This window comes from Macrobrachium rosenbergii, chromosome 18 (assembly GCF_040412425.1).
Source record: "Macrobrachium rosenbergii isolate ZJJX-2024 chromosome 18, ASM4041242v1, whole genome shotgun sequence".
Lineage (NCBI taxonomy): Eukaryota > Metazoa > Arthropoda > Malacostraca > Decapoda > Palaemonidae > Macrobrachium > Macrobrachium rosenbergii.
In genome coordinates this window covers 18,141,734-18,149,346 of record NC_089758.1, presented here as the reverse complement: position 1 = coordinate 18,149,346, position 7,613 = coordinate 18,141,734, and the positions used below count along the sequence as shown (strand labels likewise).

Here is a 7,613-nt window from a genome sequence, read left to right as displayed (position 1 = left end):
CACCCTAATATCTAAGTTGGGTCAAATGATGGCCACGTGCCAAATTTTGTCTAAATCTGTCGGGCGGTTCGGATTTTTATAGCGCACTAACATACACTCACCTATATATATATATATATATATATATATATATATATATATATATATATATATATATATATATATATATATATATATATATATACATACATATATATATACATACATACACATGTATAAATAATTGATGTATTCGTGTAACTATAACCAGGAATTTCCTAAATTCCTCAGGGCTCATTTCCTTTAATTACATCTAGGAGACTTAGCTATTTGGAAAATAAACGGTATGTAACATTGATCAAACTGCATGACTCTCGTTTGTGATACGAATAATTTCTTACCTTAACATGGCGAAAGTTTCCTTTTGAAACGGGAATACTGAAAGATGAAAGGAACACAGGTTAGTGTGAGAAATTTTTGTTTTTTGGTAAAAAATTATATATATATTATATATAATATATATATATATATTATATATATATATATATATATATATATATATATATATATTATATTATATTATATTATATATATATATATATATATATATATATTATATATATATATATATATATATATATATATATATATATATATATATATATATATATATATATATATATATATATATATATATGAAGGAAATAAACTATAATCAGCCTTGCGGCCCGAGGCAAGTGATACCCTTCTGTACGGACGCCTGCCTGTATGATGTCGTTATTCGTTTGTTTGTTTTTACTTGCGCCACCGTACACATTCCATTCATTCCATTCGCGCAAATGGAGTAATTACCACGGCTGATATGACGCAAAGCATTCATTTCCAGCACGGTCCAGTAAACACACACACTATACTTCAACGATGCAATGAACGTTTTTTACCCCCGGGGAGAAAAAGGAAAAAAAAAAAAGTTCGCATCTCTTGTATTTATTCTATTTTCACGTTTATGCAGCCTCTTTAAAGAGCGCGGAAAAGAAGATACGATTTAAAAGGGGAATTCTTTTTGATTACATTGTTGGTGCGCATTGCGAGGGCTTTACCTAGTTTTGAGACCACTTCCGAAATTCCTAAATGGTTATTCTCAAATTTCTAACATTCTTTCCGGTAGTAGATACGGGTATAATATATAAATGCAATATTGAGAACATTTTTGGCTGGTCTTTTTGCATTTTACTGTGTAAATATTTACTTAACTGTTTTTTTTTTTTACTTATTTTTCAGTTTATTCTTGTAGTTCAGGTTTTTCAACGATCTGCACGGCCACTTAAGGATGCCCTAAAACAAAACTTGATAGTAGTGACTGTTACGTAATTCTTTTAACTGTTAAATAAGTTGAAAGTTGGTCGTCACTCTGACCTTTCTATTATTATTATTATTATTATTATTATTATTATTATTATTATTATTATTATTATTATTATTGTGATTTAACATAAACATACTTCCATGCAGAACACGGCGCAAATACTATTTCGTTAGCTAGCTTTCAAAGAACAGAAGTAGCATATCAGACGTAGAAAATATCCTCTTGATCTGCGTTTCAGTGCTTTTAATTGAAATACCACAAGTGATATTGGTAGACTGTACTGGCCATTATCACTTCCCCTTCCAGCTCCGTGACTGTTGCTGACTTAAAAACCCACTAAGTCAGCTTCTCAGAGATTTCACTGCCCGAGAAAATTGCATGAGTCGGTGAACCTTCTGCGATGTCACCTCTGGGCTGCGTAAAGCTTTCGACAAATCCGTCATTATACCTGACTGACTATTTTGCGCGTTGATAACAAGGGAGTTGATGTAGAGATAGATTGGTAGACAAATAGGTCGCGCTACTAACTGAACTAATCACGCGCAACCTCAGGAAATGTACTGTATTCAGTACATCATAACTATTTAATATGAGTACAAGCATGACCAGTCTTCATAAAGTACAGAAGTAGCAAAATTCTTCATATCTATGCAAATATTATATATATATATATATATATATATATATATATATATATATATATATATATATATATATACAGTATATAATAACAGCCCTTTGTTGGCTGAGTCGGTTGAGCTTCAGACTGTCACTCGATGGGCCAGAGTTCAATTCCCCCGGCCGGCTGATGAAGAGTTAGAGGAATTTATTTCTGGTGATAGAAATTCATTTCTCGCTATAATGTGGTTCGGATTCCACAATAAGCTGTAGGTCCCGTTGCTAAGTAACCAATTGGTTCTTAGCCACGCAAAATAAGTCTAATCCTTCGGGCCAGCCCTAGGAGAGCTGTTAATCAGCTCAGTGGTCTGGTAAAACTAAGGTATACTTAGTATATAATAACAGAGATAGTTAGCCTGCAAGTTCCAGTGATGCCATTCCTGAATACGGAATGCCGGAAGGGTACAATCAGGATGTACAAAACAAGTACAAGGTATTACCTAGAACCAAGATTGAAAATAGCACGGTGCGTTTATCACTCTGCCAGCTAATATCTTTAATTCCCTAACTTGCAGACGCAGTAACGCAGAGTGTCTATTACAATCTGGTGGAAGTAAACACTTTGATACAAAATTTACGAGTCTATCAAGTCTTTACGATAATCGTTGAGAAAGGATTTACTATAATCATTTCTCTTGATAAGTGACTGTGTGTGTGTGCGTTTATCTTTTCAATATCCAATTTTTTTTTCTAATGAAGGGGGTGGAACCAGAAGACGTCAGCCATCCGGTTTTTTAGCAAGTTTGTGGGGTTAGTCACTAGCCCCACTTAATTTCTATCTTCACCCCAGCAGACTCTGGAACTCACAGCTGGGTGGGCTGGAGGGCGGTAGGCACTCGGTAGGTACTCGGATATAACAAACATGAGCCACGGAGTCAAATTAGGCCGAATTTACCACATCACCACCCCGTCCCAACACCATCACATGCACACACACACACACACACACACACATATATATATATATATATATATATATATATATATATATATATATATATATATATATATATATATATATATATATATATATATATATATATATATATATATATATATACAGTATATACTGTATATATATAGGTGTGTGTGCGCGTGCGCATGCATACGTGGCTGTATAAATTAGGCAAATATACAAAAATTTAGCAAGGCATTACATTCCCTGCCAGAGAAGTTCCCATTGGTCAAAGAGATCAATCATTTTCGGGTAAAAACTCCAAAGAATTATGACAAGCAAAAATGCGCTGCACATTGACACATTAAATGCAATACAAATGAGAAGTAATAAGAGCACATTCCGACTTATCAGCTTAATGGAAATAATTACTGAGTGTTAAAAAACGAATGAAGAAATGGAAATCTGATTCTTCCCTCCCCTCTGAAGAATGAGAGACGTGAGAGGGGTTAGGAAGAAGAGCGTAGAAAACTCCTAAAATGGATAAGAATGAATGAAAGAAAGGGCTGGAAAAAACTTTCGGATAATTAAAGAGAAGGGAAGTTAATAGGGGGGAAAAATAAGTGAAATCGAGAGAATTAAAATAACGAGCTATTAGGAAGAGGCGATGATCTGGAAACGTAATTCAGATTTGCAGATTTTAAAGCTGTTGTTTGATGGAGGGATGTCAAGGAATAATTCGTCTGATGAACTGGAAATTTTCGTTTGTAAAAATTGTGAATTTATAGTATTCATTATTTCATTGGTAGTGCTTCCAGTCCAGCTGCATGTTCAGTGGTATGTGTTTTTATAGCATTTATGGGACGTCCTTTCCATTATTCCTATCAGTCTTATATATATATATATATATATATATATATATATATATATATATATATATATATATATATATATATATATATATATATATATATATGTGTGTGTGTGTGTGTGTGTGTGTGTGTGTGTGTGTGCTCACGCGCGAGTGTTTTTGTGTAAGTTTGTTTGTGTTTCCGCGTGCGCCCACAAACGCGCATTCGTATTCACCAACATAGGGGACTATAGTAAAGGAGAGCTTAACTGGCTTTATGGGAACAATCATTGGACATGCATTTGATCAAAGCCTTCCGTCCATTTGGTATTCCAGGATAACAAAGTCATTTTGGGACCGAATGGCACGGTTTCAAGATTTAGGAACCGCGCGGCGCTGAAAGCGTTCCCCTAATTGTTTGTTGAAAATGAACAAGGTGACTGTGAAAGAATGCTGTAATTATGTCGTGGGACGTAGGGTGATTATCCCCGACCTTGTTTAATCTAGAAAAAAAAAGTTGTATTATCATATTATTATGTTTATTGTAGACTTATTGTAGACTTCAAGCTGAGATTAAAAACGTCGCACTATCGTTTCCTTCTTGGAAACTTGCATTTTACAAAGCGATTTTTTATAATCGTTTGCAAAGGTTTTATGTTTCCATACATTCACAGTTTAATCATTAAGGTCCTCTGAGGGCTTTTTACCAAAAGTATATTTCCTTAGAGAACCATCCCATAGCATCGGGTTCACTGTTCGCTATAATCAGTAGAATCTCTCAGTGACAACAACGAAATAAACAAAAACAAAAACAAGATAAATACAACTTTTCAGGCAACGAATTTATGTTACATCCCAACGAGCCGCAGTAAAAACACGGGAGTAAAACATAAACTTCAGAGGTGAAATAATGATTATACTTTTAAGAATGTGTACCTTCGCTAAAGTAATTTACTAGATTGGATCTTCAGTCAAGGGGCCAATGATCAAAGTAATCGAGTTAGTTCTTCTAAAAGTATTAAGAAACTTTTCTTACGCTTTTGGATGTTTGCCGTGCCGTCTCCCTGCGGTCCAGAAGAGATATCAATTGTACGTCTAATTAATGTGGTACTTGAAGGCTGAGCTCGAGTTGTTTGAAGTTATTCGAAGGTGGACATTTTGAGATTCGGAGATTCTTAAACTGCAGGAGATTAAAAAATGTTTTAGTATGTACCTTTACTTGTCAGTGTTATTTGTGTCATGTAGGATTTACTTTATATTTACATTTGTGTCTTTTTCTTTATTGTACAATTTTACAATCTATTGAAACGAATGCTCACGAAACTGCTTCTCCACTTTAAATTAAAACTACAAATATCTCATTAGCAAAAACTACATAACTTCAAATCGTGTTAATGACAAATGTAACTTTTACCTATAAACAAAAGTAACCAACGTTGCGTCTGGTCAGTAACGGAATGAATGAACTTCAATAAATACTGGACAGCACACAGGACCCTTAAATCATTTGGCCTGCCAGTGGGCTAGTGCCCTGGCCCCAATAATACTTGCTGGAAACCGAAAATGTGGTTTCTTTGAAACCATCTCCTCAGAAAAAAATCTTAGATATATATATATATATATATATATATATATATATATATATATATATATATATATATATATATATACATATATATATATATGTATGTATATAAATGCACACATACACATATATGTATATATATATATATATATATATATATATATATATATATATATATATATATATATATATATATATATATATATATACTCAATTCCTAACACAGGACATGCCAATCCAGTTTCCTCTTGCTGGAAGAGACAAAAGCTTCTCAACTCCAATAGCTTCAAAGAAGCGGAAGTTCAATTTTTTCTGTGTCTCTTCTGGTATGCAAAACGATATGTTGAACGCCTATCTCCTCCCCTTTGTCGTGTAAAGTATTTTATTATGCATATCAGTTTAACTACGGATTCAATTGGCCTCTGTAATATTATTGTTCAGATAACTGTAACACTGAAATTGAATAAAAACATTATTTTTGGTGTCGATGTCCTTTTTCAAAAAATTTTTTAACTGTTATAAGGAGTAAAGATATTCATGCTATACGGGTTGAGCCGAAAATTACTGTCAGGTTAATTATTAGCAATTTAAAAAGCAAAAACGCTGAAAATATCTTCATGTTAATTAAATGATTCCTAGTACTCGCTTCAATTCGAAACACAATAAGCTCGATGTTAGTGATACCATCATGCTGCCTGTGAGTCTGAACATTTTTCCTGTCTGATTTTACAAAATTACCAGCAGTCATCAACTGTAGCCCTCGTATGATTCAACATATATATATATATATATATATATATATATATATATATATATATATATATATATATATATATATATATATATATATATATATATATATATATATTTCATATTTCAATGACTGGGGCTGCTTTCTCACAACCTCACCCGTTTTTACATTTGCAAAGTAACTGAGAAAGAAATAATAATTAATGACAATTATTAATTTCTAGAACTGTGGGTTCCACTCAGCCCTTCAAAAAACTCTCCCTTTCATTCCCCAAAATGGTTAAGCCTAACTCTCTCTCTCTCTCTCTCTCTCTCTCTCTCTCTCTCTCTCTCTCTCTCTCTCTCTCTCTCTCTGTTCAAAGTGACTGCTTTTAGGCCTAATTCCAGCTGACCGACGGACCTTCTCTGTGTCCAGCAAGGGAAGGGAGGAGCCAAAAGAGAAAGCTGGCCACCCCACCCCCCGCCATTCTGAACACTGCATGGGGTTTCTGCCGCCATGTCCTCATTATAGAAAATGTGACGAAGATTGACCTTTGCGCCATCTAGTTAGATGCCCAGGGTAATCCTCGAAGGTTATAAATAGACACTGCAACAAGAATCGAGAGAGAACGCTCAGGACACGACCCGAGGACAGATGTCCCCACCCTGGCTGTCCTTCTGAATCAAACACATGTTCGACCCCGGGGCTCAAACCAGTATACCTTGTAGTGGCCTTATAATTCCCTCCCTCATCACCAGCGCCTTATCGACGATGATCCAGCATCCTGACGAAGGTAATGTGCCAGAGTAAGGTTCTTTTAGCCAGTCACAATCCCTGTTATTTCTCTGTGTAATGTTTCATTTATTTTTCTATTGTGCAATCACCTGCAGTAATTTGTGTTGGAGCATTCAGTGTTAACGTAATTATGCATTAGTGCTGAACTGAGTTATCTGGCACCATCTGTGCATTCCTCAGTTTCCCTTTGAGAGTCTTATTATCACTGGAAGTAACCGTCTTGCATATATTTGCAGATAGGCCTTGACTGTGGAATCTCTTGGCCGATCCATGTGCGTTCCCTTTTCCACTGCGATGTTCCCTGTTACGAGGACATCGTCAGTGTAGAATATTTATTCTATGTAGGATTCATTATTTTAGCAGGCCCTTGTTATTACCTGCCCAATAATTCGTCATTCTTCTGATCTGTGTTGTTATGTAAATATAATTAATTAAGAGAACCATTAAGTTTACGTAGTTTCCCTCACATGAAGAAGGCCTTAAGTCATAGACTTCCTTTGTTTTGTCTATGAATTGTCCTAATATTGAGTCAGATGTGTAATAAATAAATGGCACTCCTTGCGGTATGTGTTGCTGCCCAGAGTCAAGTAAGTATCCCAGGACATTCGTAGCAATATATATATATATATATATATATATATATATATATATATATATATATATATATATATATATATATATATATATATACATAGGCAGGGTCACTATCTAAGATGATACAAATCGTTAAGTTCT

General features: G+C 34.3%; 1 long non-coding RNA gene across 2 annotated transcripts in view; it reads right to left on the bottom strand.

Annotated features, from left to right (window-relative positions):
* Window positions 1-378: 378 nt before the first annotated feature.
* LOC136848166 (uncharacterized) overlaps window positions 379-7,613 on the bottom strand; it is a 77,139-nt gene continuing 69,904 nt past the window's right edge. Inside the window, exons 3-4 of one of the 2 annotated variants that reach the window (XR_010855958.1) lie at window positions 4,805-4,948; window positions 381-417 (exon numbers count right to left, since the gene is read on the bottom strand). This is a non-coding gene — a long non-coding RNA (uncharacterized lncRNA). Of the gene's footprint in view, window positions 418-4,804; window positions 4,949-7,613 lie in introns of both variants that reach the window. The other variant, XR_010855959.1, reaches the window with a different exon arrangement.